The sequence below is a fragment of the Hyperolius riggenbachi genome, chromosome 3 (assembly GCF_040937935.1).
Source record: "Hyperolius riggenbachi isolate aHypRig1 chromosome 3, aHypRig1.pri, whole genome shotgun sequence".
Lineage (NCBI taxonomy): Eukaryota > Metazoa > Chordata > Amphibia > Anura > Hyperoliidae > Hyperolius > Hyperolius riggenbachi.
In genome coordinates this window covers 134,051,871-134,078,093 of record NC_090648.1, presented here as the reverse complement: position 1 = coordinate 134,078,093, position 26,223 = coordinate 134,051,871, and the positions used below count along the sequence as shown (strand labels likewise).

General features: G+C 45.2%; 1 long non-coding RNA gene across 1 annotated transcript in view; it reads right to left on the bottom strand.

Annotated features, from left to right (window-relative positions):
- Positions 1–572: 572 nt before the first annotated feature.
- The window catches only part of LOC137561157 (uncharacterized), a 317,944-nt gene continuing 292,293 nt past the window's right edge, over positions 573–26,223 (bottom strand). Inside the window, exon 4 of the long non-coding RNA XR_011029894.1 lies at positions 573–769. This is a non-coding gene — a long non-coding RNA (uncharacterized lncRNA). The remainder of the gene's footprint in view (positions 770–26,223) is intronic.

The following is a 26,223-nucleotide window of genomic DNA, read 5'->3' as shown; positions in this document are numbered from 1 at the left end:
ATACATAAGCATGCACATGGATTTTACATTTTTCAGTTGTTTTGTGATAGTGTACCTTTAAACTGTCATATCAGTGTGGCAATAACGAAAACTAATTTCAATGTGATACTCAGAGCAGTGCCGTTTCTAGCCATTTTGGTGCTCCAGGCAAGGCACCTATTGTCCCACCCCACCTTTCCCCCAATATTGTGAACAAAAAGCTTCTAGCCTTTAATAGTTATGTGGGTATGAATATCAAAATTGATAAGATACGCCTAAATAGGCCAAAATCTACAGGACATAACAGGTTGGAATATTTTCCAATATACAAGATAGCGCTCATCTGTGTCCTGTTTCCACCACCATACACCCCGTGTGGGATTGAACTCACCCAGCAAGTTTGACCACTATTAGACTGGTCAATGAGCGCCCAGCAATGTGCGACTCCAGCACTTTAGGGTTGCCAACTCCTCTTAAAACACGGTGTCCTGAGTGATGTATGTTGGTTGATGCGTACCTCATATAAAGAAGAAAGCTTCCATAGCGTAATTCAGTTAAAAGATGTTAAATTTTATTATAAAGTTACACTCACAGTCTCGTTGCGGTTAATTAGGCACAGAGTTTGAAACGGGCTCTCCCCCGTTGCCTCCCGGGTAGGCTAGAAGGTGTAGTCCCGCTCTTGCCGCTGCTACCACATCACCGTAATTTCCTGGACGTCCGGCAAGCTTCACCCTACGCGTTTCGTCACTGCGAGTGACTCATCAGGGGGTTGGAATATTATCCTGGACTCCTGGACAGCCAAAAGATCAATAATGCAGACAATTGCAGCTTAAATAGACAATAGTATGTCATCTCATTGTTATCATGCCATCTCGTTGTTATTTTGTTCAGATCTTTGTGATGCAAATCAGCAGTTCCAATTTAGGTGTTAAAATCATCACCTGTCTTAATCAAATTGCAGTAATGTATGAATGTTTTAAAGCAAAGTAATGTATAAATTTCCTAAAACAATGCATGCTAAAAATAGCTCCGTGGTGCCCTCTATTGCAAGTTTCACTCCAGGCCTATGCCTGGTTTGTCTATGCCTAAAAACTGCCCCAACTCAGAGGTCAACTTTAATTAAGACTTCAAACATTGTTACTAATGAACAAATACTATATGCTAGGCTGCTCTCTTTATTTGCCTTTAGTTCATGCTTTAAATTCCCATCATTGCATTGAATACATTTTGTTGATAATTAAAGTATCTTGAGTAGCGAAGAAAAGCTATTTTTGTGCCGTACTCCAGCCTTCAATTCATGTTCAAAATGAATGCTACATGGAGAGGAGGAGCCAGCGGGAGCCGAAAGTAATTCCAATTACATTTTCACTTAGCGAAGACTCTGAATGATGCTTGAAGGCTCTGCTACCACAGGTGAGAACTTTTCCTGCTTTAAATGTGCAAAATAAGCCTTCATTTCCACAGAGGAATGTGTTCTCTCACAGATTGGAAATCTCGGCTCTGTGGAAGGAGCACATTCTGTAATAAGTTTGGCGGGTCCACAGGGCTTCACTGTTGAGTGTGTTCTCAATCTGTAAATGAGGCGTTAAAGCAAGAGAAGGAAAACGGCACTGAGATTATCAGCCTGATTGATTAACACCGTAAAGAATAGTTCACATATGTGACAGGAAATACAATCCCTTCACATTGTTCTAGAAGGGAGAAGCGCATCTTTTTGGAAACATTTTCAAATATATCTTTTTTGAAGGAATTAAAGGACAACTCCAGTCAACATATTAAATCATTCCATGTGCTGAGACTGTGGTCAAGGAAATGCTACAACTGCACTGAAGATAGAGCAGCTGATGTATCAAGACAGTTGCAAAGAATTCTGGAACAGCTGTCTAAAACAACCAATCGTAATGCTTGTTTTATTTATCAGCTGAAACCTTACAGGCTGCTCAGGCCAAGGTTTGGTCAAATTTTCTATACTTACTCAGTGATGAGCCAAACTGCCAAAATCCTTTTCACATTAATTTTCACGTAAATAATGTAAAATTTGACTTTCGAGCAGCAATGCCTTCGAAAATCATTTAGTAATACGTTAATGAATTTTCACGTTTTTAGCGATTTTTTTAGTTTTAAAAGATGTGATTTTATTTTTTGCTATTTATAGCTTTAAAAGGTGATTTGCTCTTAACTCATGAATTACATTTTAGGCAAAATTCTGGCAAAAATGTTGCCGATTTTTTTTTTTTTTGCAAAAATTGACATGTCAACAAATACAATGTATTTTTGAACATATATTTTTGAAGTCGAAAATAGCATTTTTGATGCGAAAATGACTGTGGTGAAAATTTGCAAGCAACACTGGCCTTGATCAATCAGCTTACTTTAGTGTGAGGGCTCATTTCACCTGTCATACTGTCAGATCTTTGTATGTTGGCAGAATGGTTTTACCTGTTTAATGCCTCGCTCCAGGCATAGAAACCCCAATTCCCAGATTACCAAACCGCTTTACCGAGGAGGTAATCTTCAGGCAAGCTTACTGATGTGAAATCTTCCTATGCAACACAGCACTTTTTTGGCCTTGTCACCACTATAAATGTTGCAGTCTGCATTTCACCAACACATAATGGGCCTGATGCACTAAAGTGCAGTAATATTGTGGTGCACAGACATTGCACGCCACTATTACCTTTACTTCTGGCACTGAGTACCGCAAGTTCTGCAATAAGTTTTACCTGCGGTACTTGGCTAGTGGGACCGTTGCTAAGGTAACATTAACACTCATTAGTAATGTGCATTATCATAGCAATGGTTACCTAGTCGAGTACTGCAGGTCGCGCTAATATTGTAATTTACGGTACATAATGCCGACAGTAAGGGTAATATTGCAGTGCAATGTCTGTGCATGGCAATACTACCGAACTTTCATGCATCAGGCCCATTGGACCTTATGCAATGAACTTGGGTAAAGTTGCCATGTGCAGGAAACACACAGCAATTTTATTGTTACTAGCACCGGAGGAGCACCACACCTTAAACCCTTTGTGCACATTGCTATGATAACACGCTTTTCACTGCACGTTACCACTAGAGTTGGGCCGAACGGTTCGCCTGCGAACGGTTCCATGCGAACTTCAGTGGTTCGCGTTCGCGTCCCGCAGGTGAACTTTTGCGGAAGTTCGGTTCGCCCCATAATGCACCATGAGGGTCAACTTTGACCCTCTACATCATAGTCAGCAGGCCCAGTGTAGCCAATTAGGCTACACTAGCCCCTGGAGCCACTCCCCCCCTAATACAAGGCAGGCAGCGGCGGCCATTACGCTCACTCGTGTGCCTGCGTTAGTGAGAGTAGGGCGAGCTGCTGCAGACTGTCTCTCATAGGGAAAGATTAGTTAGGCTTAGCTTGTTCCTGGCTGCATACCTGTTCTGTTCAGTACCTGCATACCTGTTCAGTGAACCTGTTCAGTGAACCTGCCACTGCATACCTGTTCTGTGAACCCACCACTGCAAACCTGTTCTGTGAACCCACCACTGCATACCTGTACTGTGAACTCACCACTGCATACCTGTTTAGTGAACCCACCACTGCATACCTGTTCAGTGAACCCACCACTGCATACCTGTTCAGTGAACCTGCCACTGCATACCTGTTCTGTGAACCCACCACTGCATACCTGTTCTGTGAACCCACCACTGCATACCTGTTCTGTGAACCCACCACTGCATACCTGTACTGTGAACTCACCACTGCATACCTGTTCAGTGAACCCACCACTGCATACCTGTTCAGTGAACCTGCCACTGCATACCTGTTCTGTGAACCCACCACTGCATACCTGTTCTGTGAACCCACCACTGCATACCTGTTCTGTGAACCCACCACTGCATACCTGTTCTGTGACCCCACCACTGCATACCTGTACTGTGAACTCACCACTGCATACCTGTTCAGTGAACCCACCACTGCATACCTGTTCAGTGAACCCACCACTGCATACCTGTTCAGTGAACCTGCCACTGCATACCTGTTCTGTGAACCCACCACTGCATACCTGTTCTGTGAACCCACCACTGCATACCTGTTCTGTGAACCCACCACTGCATACCTGTACTGTGAACCCACCACTGCATACCTGTTCTGTGAACCCACCACTGCATACCTGTTCTGTGAACCCACCACTGCATACCTGTACTGTGAACTCACCACTGCATACCTGTTCAGTGAACCCACCACTGCATACCTGTTCAGTGAACCCACCACTGCATACCTGTTCAGTGAACCTGCCACTGCATACCTGTTCTGTGAACCCGCCACTGCATACCTGTTCTGTTCAGTGAACCCGCCACTGCATACCTGATCTCGCCATGGTGCGCACCAGTCCAGCACGGCCGTCACTACACAAACAGCTGTTTGCAGTGCGTTACACGGTGAGTTTGGTGTGTCAGTGTGAAGCAGTACCTTAATTAGACTACCTGATTGATGTATACACATGCAAGATGTTTGAAAGCACTTTAGGCCTGTCATTTAGCATTCAATGTGATTTCTGCCCTTAAAACGCTGCTTTGCGTCAAATCCAGATTTTTCCCGGGGACTTTTGGCATGTATCCCACTCCTCCACCTGGGGGTCCAGGTGTTAGACCCCTTGAAACATCTTTTCCATCACTTTTGTGGTCTGCATAATTTTTTTTTTCTTCAAAGTTCGCATCCCCATTGAAGTCTATGGTGGTTCGCGAACTTTTACGCGAACCGAACCTTACGCGGAAGTTCGCGAACCCGGTTTGCAAACCTAAAATCGGAGGTTCGGCCCCACTCTAGTTACCACAGCAACGTGCACTTAAAGAGAATCTGTACTGTCCAATTTGTACAATAACAAACATACCAATCAAGTCACTGTAATCTCCTGGGTCCCTCTTTGCCATTTCCACTGCTCACTGACGTGATCCTGACTTTTAATCAGCAGTTTTAGGCAGTGTTTACAAGCAAAAAAACATGGCCACTAACCAGGAAGTGATGTTTGTGTGTATATATATCATGTTACAGTATACTACAAGTTTTTATTACCTAGGGAATTATCTGCACTCCAGTCTGGGATTAGCATATGACAGGCAGCAGCTCCTTCCCCCTCAGCCTCACAAACTCAGAAAACTGAAAGCAGAGACCTGTCTGTGAGGGATAAACAAAGCACACACGGAGAGCCTGCAGGGAGCATGGAGGAGGCGTGCATAACTTCCCCCTATCACAGCAGAGGCAGCACATTCCTCTCTAGGCCGACAAAGCTTGACAAAGAAAAGAAGATTACATTTTTTACAGAAAGAGTGCAACTAGAAAAGGCTGCAGTAAGCCAGAGCACATTAGAACAGGTATAGAAACTTGTAGGATAGAAGAAATAAGGCTGAACATTTTGTTACAGAGTTTCTTTAAGGGTTAGCGTGCAGTGCTCCCCTGGGGTTAGCAATGCTACAATTGCCATGTGCTCCCTGCTCAGGCAACTTTACTGCAGTGTAGTGTATCAAGTCCAAAGTGTCTGGTAGATAAAGGCAATAGCAGCATAGGGGGCGATATTTTGGCTGGGAACGCGAAGAATCACTTGCGTTCCCATGCCTGTCGGGTCCTGATGGCGAAACCGGAAGTGGTCGCCGCCAGGGACTGGAGCATCGCAGAGACACGGCGAGGGCACCGATCGGCTGCAGGGGGCTGAGGGAAGCCCCAGGTGAGTAAAACTCATTTTTTTTACTAGACTTAAGGTTCACTTTAAGGAGTGCATAAACTGCATTGTCTGATGTTCCCAGGTATTGTGCTGCATTTATTACAATTGACGGCGGCATTCACTACAAACACTACAAGTTACAAGCTGATAACACACCTGTTCAACCAAGTGATTCCCCATGTGACTAGTCTACTCATTCTGGTCAAGCATCTGCTGGTCCACTACAATTGCGGTGAACACTAGGTTCAGGTGGCTCAGAAAACCAAAGCTCCAGCACAAATGAGGTTCTCCTATTAAAGTTTAGTTGTAACAGTTGTAACATCTGAGAACAATCATTTATTTGTACTGATGCGAAGACCATGGTCTTATTCTCTACACCATGTGCGACTGCCTGAATTCAAAAATCATCAACATCTTTTGTAGGCCATGTTTCTTATTTTAATTTTTTATAGGAAATATTGAAGCTATGAGACCTTCATCTTAGCATTTCTATTTATAAAGTAAGTAGCCATATGCGGCCAGAACATTTTTCACCATTAACTAGCAGTCATAGTACTGTTGAAGGAACATATCCACGAATGGGGGAAATAAATGTAGGTATTCCTATTCCTATGTAGATATTTAAATATTTGGTAAATCATGTCTAAATGGGATCCAGGAGAAAGGGGATTGCGAAGTTAAGTATCCATCAGGAACATTTCTATGTTGGACTTTGTTCTCCTAGGATTGCAAAGGCTTTCTCTGGTATGTGTACAAGTTCTCTCACTAACTTTCCCATAAAATATGATTACCGTTATGATGAGATGTAACTATGCCAGCTAATATGAATGACTCTCTTTAGGTGGCCTCTAACAATTCAGTTTCCCAAATGATCGTTTATGAAAGATTATTCATATGAATGATTGGAAATGATCAATTGGGACCACTTACGGCCAAAAATCTCCTAACAAATCCAGTTAGATTAACGGAATTGATCTGAAAGTCATTAATTCATTAATCTGATTGAATTGGTTAGGAGATTTTCCTCTGTTGCCTTTTATTATTTAATATTGTTTAGTATTTATATAGCGCTGACATCTTCCGCAGCACTGTACAGAGTATATTGTCTTGTCACTTAACTGTCCCTCGGAGGGGCTCACAATCTAATCCCTACCATAGTCCTATGTCTTTGTATGTATTGTGTAGTGTATGTATCGTAGTCTAGGGCCAATTTTTAGGGGGAAGCCAATTAACTTACCTGTATGTTTTTGGGATGTGGGAGAAAACCGGAGTACCCAGAGGAAACCCACATAGACACGGGAAGAACATACAAACTCCTTGCAGATCTTGACCTGGCAGGAATTTGAACTGGGGATGCAGCGTTGCAATTCAAGAGCGCTAACAACTGCGCCACCGTGCTGCCTTTAGGTACTTTACTTTCACCTTTATGTATTTTGATTTTCTACTATGAATATGAAAAATAAATAGAACACGTAAGAAAGAATATGGACATTTTAGAACAAAACTTTTCTCCAAACAGTTCAAGGTCATTAACCATGATATACATTAGTTAGGCCTGGTGCACACCAAAAACCGCTAGCAGATCCGCAAAATGCTAGCAGATTTTGAAACGCTTTTTCTTCTTTTTCTGTAGCGTTTCAGCTAGCGTTTTGCGGTTTTGTCTAGCAGTTTTGGTGTAGTAGATTTCCTGTATTGTTACAGTAAAGCTGTTACTGAACAGCTACTGTAACAAAAAACGCCTGGCAAACCGCTCTAAAGTGCCGTTTTTCAGAGCGGTTTGCGTTTTTCCTATACTTAACATTGAGGCAGAAACGCATCCACAATCCAAAAAATGCCTCACCCAGGCATTTTTCGTTTCAGCAAAATGCCTCCCGCTCTGGTGTGCACCACCCCATTGAGATACATTGACCAAGCAGATCCGCAGCCGCAAGCGGATCTGAAAACGCCCAAAAAGCCTCTCGGTGTGCACCAGCCCTAAATGAGTAGTTGCTGAGAAAAGGCAATCAAAGGTGTTTTATGTTCTGCATTTATATACAGTAGCAGTGTTCTTAATGGTGTTAATTTGGTGAGGTTATGATTCTGTTAGCTTGCTGGATCCCCACTGTGTCTGTTACAGTCTCAGCTGAACATGTTGTTGTCACATGTTTGGCTAATCTATGGAGTGCTTGGTTTCAAAGCAGCTAATTTAGGTGCCAGTGCTGCTACTGTAAAATGGGAGCGGCATAGACTGCCATGTTAATTGTGGCTATAGAGCCACCCAGGGGGTAATTTAGGCTATAGCGGGCACAAAATAAAAATATAATTACATGGCTGACGCCTGAGCATTTAGCGGTGCAGATACCAATATTTTACTATCGGAAATACCACTGTTCAATAGTAAAATATTGTCAGTTTACAGATATTCCACTAGCGGCTGTCTCTGGAGCCCAAATTACCACGGCGTCCTTTTTACCTGTATGGCTCATATAGTCACACATTTTAACCTGATTATTACATAAGCATTCCACTGATTTATTTAATTATTGCTACTATGAGTTGTTAATATTTTTACACTTAAATACAATTATAGCGTATTTTAGGTAGCTGATATTTTGAGTAGGTTTTGTAGCACTTTGAAGTCACTTGTTATTTTACTGCTTGCATTTTTACTTATTTACGGTTTTTCATCTCCTTATTGTGTTAAAATCAAACCCTAGATACTCAAATACTATAGTTAGATGTAAAGTTGCATCATTTTGGTTGACTTAATTGTTTTATGTCACTGCTGATGCTGAGGAATCAATTCAAGTTTATTTCCCTTATCCCTCTTCCAGTCTGAATTCCTGTTAGTAATGAGACTCATTTATCTCCATGCTGCTGTGCACAGTACTGAATGAAGCACCTACAAGCAGCACTTGTCCATGAACATTCTATTCTGTGCCATGGTCTTTCTGCAAGATCAGGTACCCTTCTATGGCCTCAATTCATAAAGCATTACCTCATGTGGTAATGCTGAAAACAGCAGACTTTACCGACCACTTAGCAAAATGTCAATTCATAAAGGCTGTTACCGCATGAAAAGCTGACATTACCGACCAGGGAGATAAATTACCGACTTGGCTGCAGTTACCGACAACACATGTCAGTAAATTGTCAGCAAATGCCAATTCATAAAGCCTTCAACAAGCGGTAAGCCTGGCGGTAGTTACCGACACCTCTGGTGAGGTCTTAACAAGTTACCGACAGCTCTGACAGCTCTGATGAATGCAAAGTGCAGAGAGCCGAAGTCTGTTTGATTCATCTGTGGAGAGAGCCAGAGAGCCCTCTGTGTGAATCATTTCAGCAGGCAGGGAAAGACTGTGTGACTCATCTGTCTGAGTCATCAGTGGAGAGAGCCGTCTCTGTGATTCATTTCTGCAGGGCAAAGAGAGGATCGAGACACTGCTCTACTCTACCGCTCAATGGGCTGCGGTAATTTACTGACCTCCAAGGGCAGCTGGGGAAATCTTTATGAATTAGCACACAGACCGGGAAAATACCGAGTGCGGTATTTTCCCGACAAGATTTTTTTTATCGCACTGCTGTTTATGAATCGAGGCCAATATGCCCACAATTTCCACAAGCATCCTCCAAGAGATATGGCACTTATTTTTCACCTACTTCTCTGCAGCACCTAGATGCAGATCCCTATTTATGCCATGGCTGTGTTGCTGGTTTATATATTGAAGGCATAAGAAGAAGCAGAATAGTGGGTACATCTAGTGAACCAAATAAGGAGCAACAAAACAAGATAAGCCATGGATGTTTAACAACTATTGCAAACACAAAGATATCCATGGAACAAATAATCACACTTTTTTGGGAACCACACAATCAATTAAAACCAATTAAAAAGAAAAAGGGGCACATTGCAAATATCAATCAATCATGATACAGTACAAAAATAATTGACACAAATAATCACAGATGTCGTAGAGGTTAGCACTTCAAGACGGTAGAAAACTGTGCACAGGACCCCCGCTAAACCAGTGCTGGAGTGCTGAAAGCAAGATAAAGTCCCAAAGTTCTATAAAGCAGAAAAAGTGTAGCTGGGCACATCAAGTCTAAAATCCTGTTTATTAGAAAATATAAAAAAATCCATACATACATTATAGGCACAAGGTTCTATGGAGAGAGGGTATGCACGTAAGCATTGACCGCTGTTTCGCACTCTAGTCTAGGGGTGCTTCATCAGGACACCAAAGCTATTGATGCTTACGTGCATACCCTCTCTTCATAGAACTTTGTGCCTATAATATATGTATGGATTTTTTCCAATGTTCTAATAAACTGGATTTTAGACTGGATGTGCCCAGCTACACTTTTTCTGCTTCACAGAATCGTAGAGGTTAGCACTATTGCCTTGCAGCGATGGGTCCCTTGTTCAAATCCCAGCCAGGACACTGAGCCAGGACACTGAGTCAGGATACTGAGTTTGTATGTTTTTCATGTGTCTGTGTGGGTTTCCTCCGGGTTCTCCGGTTTCCTCCCACATCCCAAAAACATACAGATAAGTTAATTGGCTCCCCCCTTTAATTGGCACTAGACTACGATACATACATGTGTTTAAAAAGAAGAGTCAATGTTGGAGTTACCTCTCCTGAAGAATAAGCCAGTATACTGGAAAATAAAAGTTTTTTATTCAAGCACTAAAAAGGACAACACGTTTTCACAGGAACCTGCCCACCTCTTCAGGTGAATTAAGCCATAGTGCCTTGAGTGGCTTGCAAGCTTGAGTGCCTCATACTATCTTGTGTGTGAGTTAAGAGTTAACAGCTCAGCTGATCTAGCTCAGTGACTTTTACCCTCAGCATTCTGGCCTTGATTATTGTCCAGCAGACGACAAAATCTCTGGGTAAGGTTGTGATACATAAGGATATTGACCCGTTGCACTTCGAAATTCAGGGCAGCAGCCTATAACAAAGTAGGAAATAAGATGATCTACATTTTCAAAGCCGTGTGTAATGCTGGGGGGTCATACTTTCAGACCACCCAGCACAACAAGGCTAAAGGTGGCCATACACTTGTCGATTTGCCATCAGATTCGACCAACAGATAGATCCCTCTCTGATCGAATCTGATCAGAGAGGGATCGTATGGCCACCTTTACTGCAAACAGATTGTGAATCGATTTCAGCCTGAAACCGATCACAATCTGTGGAGCTGCCGCTGCTGCCGCCCCCCTGCATACATTACCTGTTCCAGCCGGCGCGAGTCCCCTGGTCCCCGCTGTCTTCTTCTCCGCTCTGGGCTCCAGACCGTTCCTGCAGCTACTGAACTTCCTGTCCAGGGGAAGTTTAAACAGTAGAGGGCGCTCTACTGTTTAAACTTCCTGCCGGGACAGGAAGTTCTGTGTAGCTGCAGCCGGTCCGGAACCCAGCGCGGAAAGAAGACAGCGGGGACCAGGGGACTCGCGCCGGCCGGAACAGGTAATGTATACCCGCTGTATTGCGTCAGTCGTCGGGCATTCGAAAAACGCCGCTATTGACGCACTCCCGACCCGCCGACGATCGAGAAAAATCTTCCGCACGGATGGATCGACGGGAATCGACGGCAACGATCGATTTCGGATGAAAATCGATTGTTTTGTCAGAGGTGTGCACGGCGATTTCACAGCCGATTCGATCACTGGGATCGAATCGGCCGTATATCGGCAGGAAAATCGTTAGGTGTATGGGCCCCTTAAGAGATGGATAATGGAAGAGGCCGCACAGGCTGTCCAGAGCAACTGCAGCTCTGGGCTTCCGATATCGCTATAAATAAGACGCAATGGCAGGTCAGTGTGATGTTGCGCTGCTCTTGCGATAGCAAGCATTTAGACAGATACAGGACAGGACTATAGATTGGAGCGTAACTAGTAGCAACCGCAGTTCACAGTCACGTCCACAGAAGCAGAGCAAGCAGGGTAAAGAAAGTCACCAGCAAGCATCCACACAAGCAAGACTACAGAAAAGAACATAAATAATAGCTAGTTAAGCACGGGTGGTCACGATAAGCGCTACCTACAGACACATGCACAAGAAAGAACGTAACTAATAGCAACACAACTATGCTAACTATGCTAACTAAGCACGGGTGATAACGATAAGTGCAACCTACCGAAACGTGCTAAACAGACTAGCTAACACAATAACTGAAAAATCTCAGTAGCTCGAATAAAGAAAATAACAAACGACTCAACTAATGGATAAATATATATTAGCAAGTCGGCATATACTGTATATTTATCAAGAACTAGCTAAGCACAAGTAATGGTGATTAACAAGACAGACAACAGACAGACAGACGGAATGCTCAGCCAATCTAGTCGCTGTTTCAGCGACAGTGACATTCACACTGAGATAGACAAGACTAACAGGTAGGAGCGAACTAATCGCAACCGCTGCTATAGTTCGTCCTCAAGAACAAGGCTAGAAGGAATACTACCAGTCACCAACGTGGTGCTGGCATAATCTAACTATCAGGATCAGAAGGATTTCACTGAGCCCCCGCAGGTCAGCAAACATCCAGTAGACATGACAATACAGAGCAAGGCATTATACATTTACAATAACAACTTTCACAGCATAGACCCAACGACAACTCAGAGAGCTGAACGCTATGATGGGCGAGGTCTAAAAGGGGAGGCAGACTTTTATGCTGGCATGCAAATCTCCACACAGCTGAATGGTAATCATTCAATCCTGAGCTGGCTTGATTACCATTTGATAGCTGAAGACTATCATAACAAATGCATGCAGTATTATGCAAAAACATGCATGCAGGAAATCCAGGGCTATCTGGCTGCAGCTCAGCTGTAGTAAGCCATTGGTGGAATGATGACAGCATTCTGAGCTGCCCAGAACTGCAGAGCAATTGCAAACGACAATGTGACTCATTTTGAATGCACAATTGAATGCAGGCTGACAAGCCAGACCTGTCCGTTTGCGGCTCCACCGCAATGGACAGAACTAGTGTTGGGCGAACAGTGTTCGCCACTGTTCGGGTTCTGCAGAACATCACCCTGTTCGGGTGATGTTCGAGTTCGGCCGAACACCTGACGGTGCTCGGCCAAACCGTTCGGCCACATGGCCGAACTAAGAGCGCATGGCCGAACGTTCCCCGAACGTTCGGCTAGCGCTGTGATTGGCCGAACGGGTCACGTGGTTCGGGCCCGAACGCGCTCTGATTGGCCGAACGGTCACGTGGTTCGGGTAAATAAATACCCGAACCACGTCATATCTCCGCCATTTGTCTGTGGGTTTAGCTTTGGGTAGGCAGGCAGGGTAGTTCGCTCTCCAGCCACGCTAGCCAGGGTCCCCCCCAGTCATTGTGTGTCGCTGCTGGGAACAGTAGTACACCGCTCGCTCAGCCACACTATATATAGCATTGTTTACTGCCACTGTGTACCTCGCTCAGCCACGCTATATATATAGCATTGTGTTTTCTGACACTCTGTGTACACGGCTTAGCCTGACTAATATAGCATTGTGTGTACTGCCACTGTGCACCTCGCTCAGCCACGCTATATATAGCATTGTGTGTACTGCCACTGTGCACCTCGCTCAGCCACGCTATATATAGCATTGTGTGTACTGCCACTGTGCACCTCGCTTAGCCACGCTATATATATAGCATTGTGTTTTCTGACACTCTGTGTACACGGCTTAGCCTGACTAATATAGCATTGTGTGTACTGCCACTGTGCACCTCGCTCAGCCACGCTATATATAGCATTGTGTGTACTGCCACTGTGCACCTCGCTCAGCCACGCTATATATAGCATTGTGTGTACTGCCACTGTGCACCTCGCTCAGCCACGCTATATATAGCATTGTGTGTACTGCCACTGTGCACCTCGCTCAGCCACGCTATATATATAGCATTGTGTTTTCTGACACTCTGTGTACACGGCTTAGCCTGACTAATATAGCATTGTGTGTACTGCCACTGTGCACCTCGCTCAGCCACGCTATATATAGCATTGTGTGTACTGCCACTGTGCACCTCGCTCAGCCACGCTATATATAGCATTGTGTTTTCTGACACTCTGTGTACACGGCTTAGCCTGACTAATATAGCATTGTGTGTACTGCCACTGTGCACCTCGCTCAGCCACGCTATATATAGCATTGTGTTTACTGCCACTCTGTGTACACCGCTCAGCCAGACTATATACCGTTGTTTACTGACACTCTGTGTACACCGCTCAGCCAGACTATATACCATTGTTTACTGACACTCTGTGTACACCGCTCAGCCAGACTATATACCATTGTTTACTGACACTCTGTGTACACCGCTCAGCCAGACTATATACCATTGTTTACTGACACTCTGTGTACACCGCTCAGCCAGACTATATACCATTGTTTACTGACACTCTGTGTACACCGCTCAGCCAGACTATATACCATTGTTTACTGACACTCTGTGTACACCGCTCAGCCAGACTATATACCATTGTTTACTGACACTCTGTGTACACCGCTCAGCCAGACTATATACCATTGTTTACTGACACTCTGTGTACACCGCTCAGCCAGACTATATAGCATTGTTTACTGACACTCTGTGTACACCTCTCAGCCAGACTATATTGCATTGTTTACTGACACTCTGTGTACACCGCTCAGCCAGACTATATACCATTGTTTACTGACACTCTGTGTACACCGCTCAGCCAGACTATATACCATTGTTTACTGACACTCTGTGTACACCGCTCAGCCAGACTATATACCATTGTTTACTGACACTCTGTGTACACCGCTCAGCCAGACTATATACCATTGTTTACTGACACTCTGTGTACACCGCTCAGCCAGACTATATACCATTGTTTACTGACACTCTGTGTACACTGCTCAGCCAGACTATATACCATTGTTTACTGCCACTCTGATTCTGCTGGGAACAGTAGTACACCGCTCGCTCAGCCAGACTATATGGCATTGTGTTTACTGCCACTCTGTGTACACCGCTCAGCCACACTATATAGCATTGCGTACTCTGCCAGTCAGTGTGTATATTGCTGGGATCAGTAATACTCCACTCACCGTCAACCACTATATGAGCTCAACATGAGTTCCCCAGAGACCTCCGCTGTGAGCAGCACTCCCAACAACAGCAACAGCCAACGCCCCACGCAAGCTATAACATCCACCCCAGCAGCCAGTGGTCAGCAGCAGCCCTCCCCGGAGGAGAACGTTGTGTCCATCGGTCCGGCGCCAGAGCGATTAATGAGGGCTGCCATTGAGGAGATGATGGGGCCTGATGTGGAGGAGGAGGTCTGGCTCAGGCCAGCATCCCAAGTTAATGTTGAGGACGATGAGGGGTCTGTGTCTGGGGATGTTGGGGTGGCAGAGGTGGTGGGTGGGTCAGACTCAGGAGAAGAGTTGTATGATGAGGATGATGATCGGGACCATCTGTATGTGCCTCAGAGTCTGACCCCGGAAAACATGTTGTATCGTGTGTTTAGGTACTAAAATCTGCGTTCCCTCCCAGTAGTGTTGGGCGAACAGTGTTTGCCACTGTTCGGGTTCTGCAGAACATCACCCTGTTCGGGGTGACTATATAGCAGACTATATAGCATTGTGTTTAATGCCACTCTGTGTACACGGCTCAGCCACACTATATAGCATTGTGTTTACTTCCACTCTGTGTCTGCTGGGAACAGTAGTACACCGCTCACCCGCCACTGTATAGCATTGTGCTCTGTGTCGCTGCTGACAAAAGTGGTACACCGCTCACCCACCACTGTATAGCATTTCTGTACTGCCACTGTACTGCTGCCAGTCAGCGTGTACTTTAAGGATAAGTGAAATGAGGAAGAAATCCGGTGAAAGAGGGAGGGGCAAGGGAAGAGGTGTTTCCCCTGACGGTTCACGTACAGGCCACAGGGGAGCACCCAAGAAAACCCACTCAATACCGCCCATGTTGTCCAGGACAACAACCCTCACAGATCCAAAAGAACAGGACCAGATAATTACTTGGATGACCTCTCAAGCGTCCAGCAGTGGGTTAAGCAGCACCAGCACATCACGCACGAGGTCCGAGTCCTCAGCCAGTTACAAGGAGCCAGTGGGCACAAAGCTGACACAACCGGCAGCGACACCACGCACACAACTGCCAGATAACCAGACGACGTTGGAGTGAGCTGCGCAGAGGTTGTTCTGGGGAGCTCTACTCCACGGCGGCGGCCCCCCACAATGACATATGACGAGTTTGAGGAGATGGAAGAGGAGGGTATGGACAATGTGGACATAGACCCAGATTTTGTTTGTGAACGAGAACATCGCCGTCGTAGCAGCAGCACAGACGAGTCTGTTGAGGAACCCACTGCTGCACGAGTTCGCCTTGTGCCACAAGGTAGGCGGCGCGCAATTTCAGGCACCGCAAGCATGGTTCAAGTGAGAGGCAAAAGAGGCGCAAACAGAAATCGCCAGCAAGGCAGGTGCTCCAAAGTCTGGGCTTTCTTTGAAGACTGCACTGAGGATGTTACCATGGCGATTTGCAAGGTGTGCAAGACCCGCCTGAGCAGGGGGAAAAGTATTAACAACCTCTCCACCACCAGCATGAGCCGCCACATTCTATCCAAACATCCCACACTGTGGGCAAACGCGGCAGGACAGGGTACCACCAGCAACACTGCCTCCCTTGGGTTCACCAGACTCACCACCAGACCCGCCTCAGCAGCAGCAGTAGTCCAGCCATTGCGTGGTTCACAACATTCACAAACATCAGACGATGCTGACACTGTCACTTTCCGGACTAGTGCTCTTGAGGTCTCCCAGTGTTCATCAAACACAACAACCAACAGCCCTTCGGTGTGCAGCCCTACGGTTGAGTTGTCTGTCTCTGAGATGTTTGAGCGCAAGAGGAAATTGCCAGCAAATGACCCCCGGGCCGTGGCAGTAACAGCCAGCCAGCATAGCCAAGGTTCTGGCCTGCGAAATGCTGCCATATCGAGTGGTGGAGACAAACAGCTTCAAGGGCATGATGTCAGTGGCCATCCCACGTTACGTGGTTCCCAGCCGCTACCACTTTGCGCGCTCTGCAGTGCCTGAGTTGCATGAGCACGTGGTCAGCTAAATAACCCGAAGCTTGAAGAATGCCGTTGCCTGCAAGGTTCACCTCACCACTGACACCTGGACGAGTGCGTTCGGCCAGGGTCGATACATCTCCCTTACCGCGCACTGGGTGAACCTTGTGGAGCCTGGCAGCGATTCCTCACCTGCTACGGCGCGGGTGTTGCCCACGCCGCAAACAGCTGCACCGCCGTCCCTCCCACTGGATAACAACAGCAGCACCTACCTCTTTGACTCCTTCTCCTCCAACGCATCTCAAAGCTGTACCTCATCCGGAAACGCTAACCCAGCACCAGCAGCAGTAGGATCGTGGAAGCAGTGCAGCACAGCTGTTGGCATGCGTCAGCAAGCGTTGCTGAAGCTGATCTGCCTTGGGGATAAGCAGAACACAGGGGAGGAAATTTGGAGGGGAATAAAGGAACAGACAGATTTGTGGCTGGCACCGCTGGACCTGAAACCGGGCATGAAGCTAGACACCTGGCACGAACTGGCAATGTATGCAATAGAGGTGCTGGCTTGCCCGGCAGCCAGCGTTATGTCGGAACGCTGTTTCAGTGCTGCCGGAGGCATCGTCACAGATCGGCGTATCCGCCTCTCCACAGAAAATGCAGACCGTCTGACTCAAATTAAAATGAATCAATCCTGGATTGGAAACGACTACGCAACACTCCAGGACCCCAACCAAGTAACATGACCAATGAACATCTGGGATGGTTTAGCGTTTCCGGTCCCTGTTTATTGAACCTCTCATCTGTATTACATTTATGACTGCATGGCGGTACAAAGCATGCTATCCGCACGCTTCTTGTCCTCATGCAAGGCCTGGGTTGTTGTGTCTCACAAAGCGTGGCCTTCTCCTCCTGCGCCTCCTCCTGTTCCATCACGTGTGCTGCTGCTGCTGGGTTAGCGTTGCCGGTCCCTGTTTATAGAACCTCTTATCTTTATTACATTTATGACTGCATGCATGGCGGTAAAAAGCATACTATCCGCACGCTTTTTGTCCTCATGCAAGGCCTGGGTTGTTGTGTCTCACAAAGCGTGGCCTTCTCCTCCTGCGCCTCCTCCTGTTCCCTCACGTGTGCTGCTGCTGCTGCTGCTGGGTTAGCGTTGCCGGTCCCTGTTTATGGAACCTCTTATCTTTATTACATTTATGACTGCATGGCGGTACAAAGCATGCTATCCGCACGCTTCTTGTCCTCATGCAAGGCCTGGGTTGTTGTGTCTCACAAAGCGTGGCCTTCTCCTCCTGCGCCTCCTCCTGTTCCATCACGTGTGCTGCTGCTGCTGGGTTAGCGTTGCCGGTCCCTGTTTATGGAACCTCTTATCTTTATTACATTTATGACTGCTTGCATGGCGGTAAAAAGCATGCTATCCGCACGCTTTTTGTCCTCATGCAAGGCCTGGGTTGTTGTGTCTCACAAAGCGTGGCCTTCTCCTCCTGCGCCTCCTCCTGTTCCATCACGTGTGCTGCTGCTGCCAGGGACGGATCTAGGGGGGGGGCAAAGCGGGTCTCTTGCCCCAGGCGCAATTTGTTGAATTCTTAAAAAGGCGGCAAAATGTGGATGGGGAATGGCAGTTTAGGCGCCAAAACCTGACCTTGCCCCAGGCGCAACTTGTAGCAACTTGGTCTAGATCCATCCCTGGCTGCTGCTGGGTTAGCGTTGCCGGTCCCTGTTTATGGAACCTCTTATCTTTATTACATTTATGACTGCATGGCGGTACAAAGCATGCTATCCGCACGCTTCTTGTCCTCATGCAAGGCCTGGGTTGTTGTGTCTCACAAAGCGTGGCCTTCTCCTCCTGCGCCTCCTCCTGTTCCATCACGTCTGCTGCTGCTGGGTTAGCGTTGCCGCGTGGTCCCTGTTTATTGAACCACTTATCTTTATTACATTTATGACTGCATGGCGGTACAAAGCATGCTATCCGCACGCTTCTTGCCCTCATGCAAGGCCTGGGTTGTTGTGTCTCACAAAGCGTGGCCTTCTCCTCCTGCGCCTCCTCCTGTTCCATCACGTCTGCTGCTGCTGGGTTAGCGTTGCCGCGTGGTCCCTGTTTATTGAACCACTTATCTTTATTACATTTATGACTGCATGGCGGTACAAAGCATGCTATCCGCACGCTTCTTGCCCTCATGCAAGGCCTGGGTTGTTGTGTCTCACAAAGCGTGGCCTTCTCCTCCTGCGCCTCCTCCTGTTCCATCACGTGTGCTGCTGCTGCTGCTGCTGGGTTAGCGTTGCCGGTCCTTGTTTATGGAACCTCTTATCTTTATTACATTTATGACTGCATGGCGGTACAAAGCATGCTATCCGCACGCTTCTTGCCCTCATGCAAGGCCGGGGTTGTTGTGTCTCACAAAGCGTGGCCTTCTCCTCCTGCGCCTCCTCCTGTTCCATCACGTGTGCTGCTGCTGGGTTAGCGTTACCGGTCCATTTTCCTGGAACCTCTTATATGTATTACATTTATGACTGCATGCCGACAAAAAACATGTTACCTGTGCAAAGAAAACAGACATTTCCCGCATTTAAAAGACAGTTTTCCCTTTGAAACTTTAAAATCGATTTTCTCAAAAACTATAAGCTCTTTTTGCTAATTTTTTTTTCCTCTTGTACCCACTCCCAAGGTGCACATACCCTGTAAATTTGGGGTATGTAGCATGTGAGGAGGCTTTACAAACCACAAAAGTTCGGGTCCCCATTGACTTCCATTATGTTCGGAGTGCGGGTCGAACACCCGAACATCGCGGCCATGTTCGGCCTGTTCGGCCCGAACCCGAACATCTAGATGTTCGCCCAACACTAGACAGAACATGCCACAGGAGGAATCCTTACACCATGTCGTGTTTTGCAACAAGCCATTTCACTGTGACAAGGTTCCTCAAACCAGGGATGAGCAGAAACTACGGCAGTGCGAATTTACGCATCGTAGTTTGCATCTATGCATCGTAGTTCATAGGTGAAATTTCAAAACTATGCTTACGTATTTACGCGTAGCGAAGTGCCGCTACGCGTAGCTTACACCCACTATACGCCCACTATACGTAGTTAACAAGTGTATTGCGTAATGAACTTCGAATGCGCTACTCGCGGCTAATTTTCCGCGCGTGATTGTATGCTTACAAATGTACGCATTGGAAAGGGGAATGTACGCATAGAATAGTTCCTGGTATAAGCATTTATAGAGGAATCAATGCGTACATTTTTCTGCATACGGGCATAAGCATCCACATATACTACGCTTTGCACTACGCGTAATTGCATATTTTAACGCGTAGTCTACAAAATGCATACGAAACGGATATTTGATTTCGAAACTGTAGTTTGGCGAAGCGTAATTGCGTAAAACTATGCGTAGTTCCAACGTAGCGAAGTTGGCTGACTACGACCATCCCTGCCTCAAACTGAACTGGTCCCACAGCAAACACATCACAGGAGGCTGACAGTGTATCTGTCACACATTCCACTTTATGTTTGTAAAGCAAACAGCATGCTGTGGAGCAGGTAAAAATGGCACTAGGCGCCCAGTTAATCTGGGTGCTGACATAGGCCACTATGTAATTAGCCGCTATATTTTGAAGCCACTATGAGCTGCTATGTAATTAGTGCCCATAAAGGTGCACGAGAAGCTGCTGCATTAAATTGCGCTCAGCTGAAGTAAAGCTGCATTTGTGTGGCTGGGAGAGGAGCGGTGTGGGATGCGACACAAGTAGTTTGTGAGCCATTTATAGCTGGAGAGTTGATCTGCAACTGATTGTGTCAGTGAATCTGCTTGTGCAGTGTATGACCATAGAATATTGGTATTACCTCATGCCCTTTTTATCAGGAGCCTTTTTAAAGTGCATCTGCATGCTGCCTCTATAACCCTATTTTGGCTGAAAACTTCAAACCTTTACTCATGTGTCATGGTTAGGCCTCTTTCACAGGGACAGCAAAATGCTGCCTAGAGGAACTCCAGTGAAAATAATGTAATAATAAAAGTGCTTAATTTTTATAATAATGATGTATAAATGATTTAGTCAGTGTTTACCCATTGTAAAATCTTTCCTCCCTCTGATTTACATTCTGAATTTTTTCACATCGTGATATTTTTACTGCTGGCAGGTGATGTCACTGGAAGGAGATGCTATTTACTTTTTTGGCAGATGGAAAAAGCTGTAAACAGCGGTTATTTCCCACAATGCAATGAGGTTTACAGACAGGAAACTGTCAGGACCATGGTCCTGACATCACACTGTGGGAGGGGTTTCACCACAATAATAGCCATACAGACAACCCCTGATGATCCGCTTGAGAAAAAGAAAATATTTCTCATGGGAAAGGGGGTATCAGCTATTGATTGGAATAAAGTTCAATTCTTGGATACAGTTTCTCTTTAATGCATCATTTAGCTGCCAGATTGCCTTCCGTGACTGCTCTGCTCTTTTTGTGCACTACGTCAAACTTGTAGCCAGGCATGTTCAAAATGCTATAAGCCACAGAAACGTGGTCAAGGAAGGAGGTGAGCCACCTGGACTGAGCATGTGTGGTAGAGCGTGACTCGGGGGAACTCGAGAGACACTAATGGGGCCTTTTTCTTTCAAGCAAATGGGGAAGCCGGTAAACAGGAGGAGCAGTAAGTATAAGGACATCTGCACCGACATGCATGTAGCCTCCATTTTAGAGGATGACCATATTTATTTCCTTTTAAACAATACCAGTTGCCTGGCAGTCCTGCTAATCTCTTTGGCTGCAGTAGTGTCTTAATCACCCCTGAAACAAGCATGTGGCTAATCCAGTCAGACTTCAGTCAGAAACATCTGATCTGCATGCTTGTTTTGGGTCTATGGTTAAAAGTATTAGACACAGAGAATACGCAGGACAGACAGGCAATGTGTATTTTTTTAAAGGAAATAAATATGGCAGCCTCCATATCCCTCTCACTTCCGATGTCCTTTAACCTCCTTAGCAGTAACCCCGTGCTGGACATGGGGTAAGCCGCCGGAGGGTGCCACTCAGGCCCTGCTGGGCCGATTTACATAATTTTTTTTGCTACACGCAGCTAGCATCGTCGCCACTACCCGCCGATTTGCCGCTATCCGGCCAATCAGTGCCAGGCAGCGCTGAGGGGTGGATCGGAACACCTGCTGACGTCACGACGTCGATGACGTCGGTGAGGTCATTGCGTTTGTTGTCATGGTAACGGGGAAGCTCATACAGGTAATTCCATTCAGAACGGGATTCCCTGCAGGGTAAAAGCGCCGGCGGCGATTGGAGGGGTGGGAGGGATAGCGAAGGGAGGGGGGAAGCATGTAGCTAGCGCTAGGCTAGCTACATGTTTTAAAAAAAAAAAAAAGTGCTGTGCTGCCCCCTGGTGGATTTATTGTACTGCCAGGGAGGTTAATGGAAAGAGGTGCAATTTCTACACTATGGTATCAACCTTCATGTCAACCTGTGTGAAGCTAAATCTGAATATATTAGGCTGGTGATTTCTAGATACAACCTTGCACAGGTACACATTCAGATTGGTGCATGATGATTTAGCAAGCACAGAAGGAAAAGCCAAGTCTTCAGATTTGGCAGCTTTGTAACAACTGCAAGTGTGTTATGAACTCTGTAAATACTGTTTTGTGTTCTGAGAAATAAGAAAACTTGATTTTATGTTCCTGCCATCATCATATATTACAGATGTTGGGGGTGTTACAGTGATTTATGAATATGATTAACAATAATTTTCATTATAGACGGCAAAGCACTGAAATAATGTTTCTACAAGTCATAGTCTAACCACCCTCCTCTCAGTAGACCGCTTCTGATTCTGATTCTCAGCATCCTGTTCATTCATTGCTGCAATCCAAATATAGGGTGCAGTCTATTGGCCACCTGCTGGCAAAGGCTAAATGACCTGTTCATCATTGCTCAGGAAGCTCTGCAAACTAATATTGACTTCTCAAATAATGTCTGTGGGCTTTTCACATCCAGCAAACAGAAACTTACAACATAAGCTCACAATTATCAATGAGGTGGATGTCTGCATTGAGAATTCACAAATTATTCCGTACAGTGTGTGGATCTTCAATAAAAATCTGGTTTAATTAAACATCAGAACCTTTAAAGCGGACTTGAACTCAAAACTTCCTCTCTGATCTAAAAGATATGCAACAGCATAATAGCCTTGAAAGAAAAACATTTCTTTGTTACAGCTGATACAAATGCTGCAATATATCTGCACTGTTTCTACTTCCTGCTTTCATGGAAGCAAACACATTGTTAACATCCTGAGCTTTCAAAAATGAGCTTATCTGCTATCTCTGTCATGGCAGTCATGGGACACAGGGGCAAGAGAGATCAAATTACAACTTGTGATTAGACACAAATGAGGGGGAATTAGACGGGCTAAACTCTCTAAATACATACAGGGTGCATCTCTCTCTGTTTTCCTTCTGTCTTGTGCAAGAGTTCAGGTCCACTTTAAAGGTAACGTATAATAATTCATGATGAGTTTTGTTTTATGATTTTATTGCCAGCTATACTGTATATAGTGCGTGTTGCTGTAGATTTGGGTACTAACTGTTGGTGATACTGTGTGTCCAAGACACTTCTGTGGCAATGTGCCCACATGTCTCTGGTCACTGTTTTATATATCATTGGGAGGACTCACAGGCATGTGCTATGCACACCCACACATTTCCGGTTATGCTGGCATGCCTAGCCTATGGCACATTCACAGAAAGTGGTGCCTATTCACCTCTGGGCACTCTTACGTCAGGATACCTATTTCAGCTTCTTCTGCCCTGTAACCAGCGCTGACAGTTCAGACCAACTCTGATAGTCCTAGTAACTCTGTTTTTTTCTTCATCTCCATTATGACCTCCATATCCCTGACTTTGATTTCTCTACTTGGCCATGTCACTCTGGCTACAACCTATACCAAACCTTAGCCTATTAAATGACCTTGACTTTTCTGTGTTCATTGCCGCCAGCCTAAATCCTCTGCTTGTTCATCAACTTCAAGTTATTTGTTGAGTCTTCTGAATGCAGATTCACCCGTTATCTTCACCTCTGGAAGGGTGAACCCTGGGGTTGTTGCCTGGTGGCCATTTGCGGCACAACAGTCTGTTGCTAACTAGGGATAGGGGCCCATCATCTCTAGTAGAGCACTCTGTTCAAGACCAGTGGAGTCCACGCCAACCACCAGTGCCGGAGTTAACATGTTCAAAAATTGAGTTTCCATGAACTATGCATACTTACCTGCAATAAATCACCTTTTTTCTTGGTTCCTTCCTCAACCCTGGAATGCTGATGCTTCTGATGTGTTGTGTTGATTGGCCCTTCTACTTTCCCCACATGACTTCACTCCTGGCCTTTTCCCCACCTTGCCCATGGGACAACATAACTATTCTCTGCATTGGTGCAGAGGGCAGGGTACAAGTACTTGTTGTCATGTCATACATCACAAGCACTGAGTCAGGTCATAAATCATAAGCTCTGGCTGGACTCCCCTCACATCTCCTCCATGAAAAACTACTGTGGGTTGTGATTGGATAGGGGAGGATTTTAGACAGCTCATAGACTGTTTTTCTGTCCAGCTAAGCAGCATTTGACCAGGGCCGGAATTATTGAGCAGACAGAACATCCTCTGATTCTTGGCTGAATGGGAGGCAGAGCAGCACAACTGAAATGAGCCCATTCAAACCAATGATCGATAGTCAGTGTTGGTCAGAATGGTTTTTTTGGTAGTGGTGGTGATGGCGGCGGCGGGGGGGGGGGGGGGGGGAGGGGGGGCGGGGCAATAGATGACAGCAGGCCTAGGGCACTGGAAAGTACAAATCCGGCCCTGCATTTGACAGTAGCACAGGAGGTTAACATTATAAAACCAGCCAGAGATGTACTTACAAGGGAAAAAGGGAAAAATGTTTTATATACAATACAGAAAAATGTGTGCATTTCAAATAATGAATGATATATTTTTTCATGTATTTTGTACAATTTCTATGTATAACTTTGTTCTATGTGTATAACCCTATGTATGTCATCCTTCTATCATTGTATATATTTATTGTCCAGCGCTGCGTAATATGTTGGCGCTTTATAAATACAATAAATAATAATAATAATAATAATAATAATATATTCCACACTGTGTGTATTTAAAAAAAACCCACAAGACTGAATAGGGGCAATAAATAACGTTTGTCTATCTTAACTGGAAATCAGTAAGCCAGTATTTCTTTAAAACTAATCATTATTCAGTAGATTTTGTTCAGGTCCTTTTGGACCAACATGCCGGTCATACTGTCTGTGACTGCATTACTATTGGAATAATTTTCAGTCTCGTCATACCTAAATGCATTCAGAGGAAATTCCGATTTTAAAAGGCTCCCCTGAACTAGACTAAGTCTTTGATGTGAACATGAGCTTGGAGGAAAATTACTCTTTTAGAAAATCAGTGACATGGTCAATATGCTATGAAAATCCCTTGACACGTTGTCTACCCAAACCATGTGTTAACTCTTACAGCAGAACTGTAGTTAGGAAAAGCAAGTTTCTGTTCTGAGCTGCTTTATTAGCTTATCATGGAATACATCTGAGCTATCAAACAAATCACCTGGGCTGAGTTTGCACTGACAGTTTTTTCAAAATTTTCAGGTGTTTGCAAGTCAGTGGGGGAGTAGTTAGGTGCAACCAAACCAGGAGTTTAGCCACCTGGACCTCTACCTTCACTTGTCACACTGGGAATACCATCTGGACAGCACAGAGGTCAGGTGGTGGACACCACAGGCTACACTCAGCTCTGGCATTCTGCAAACTCGTATATGTGTTTGGGCCTTAGTTGTATGGACAGCCATTTTGAGGGTGGCAGGACACTGCCCTGAGTACTGTCTAAGTGAACTCAGCCCTACAGTAAATACATCTTATAGTGGCTACTTAATTTACTAACGTAAAAATATGGAGGCACCCATAATCTGACAGAAGTGACAGGTTTTGGGCTAGTCCATCTCTTTATGGGGGATTTTCAGCAAGGCTTTTATTCTTTATAAAGATTTCCCCTAAAGATGATTTAATTAATGATGCTGGCTAGCTTCCCTGCTCGCTACACAGTTTTTTGACATTTGGACAGAGCAACTGATTCACTAAGTGCTTTTGAAAATAATTAAATCCCTAAGACTCCCCATGAAGAGATGGACTAGTGCAAAACCTGTCGCTTCTGTCAGATTTCTACTACCTACTGTAAGTGACAGCAACATAGGAGAAAAGTAATGTATGGCTCATTTTACTCTGGAAAAAAACGTACTTCATATTTGTATATGTATGCACATATTTTAAATTTTAACATTTTTCGCCATAGTGCCCCTTTAAAAACAGTTTAAAAACAAGAGGTATACTTGACTAAATTAGTTTTAACTATTATATATTTTGGATGCGGTCATCTTTTTAGGTTTGTATTAATTACACCTCTGTGTGAGGTTGTATTTTTAGAGTAATGCT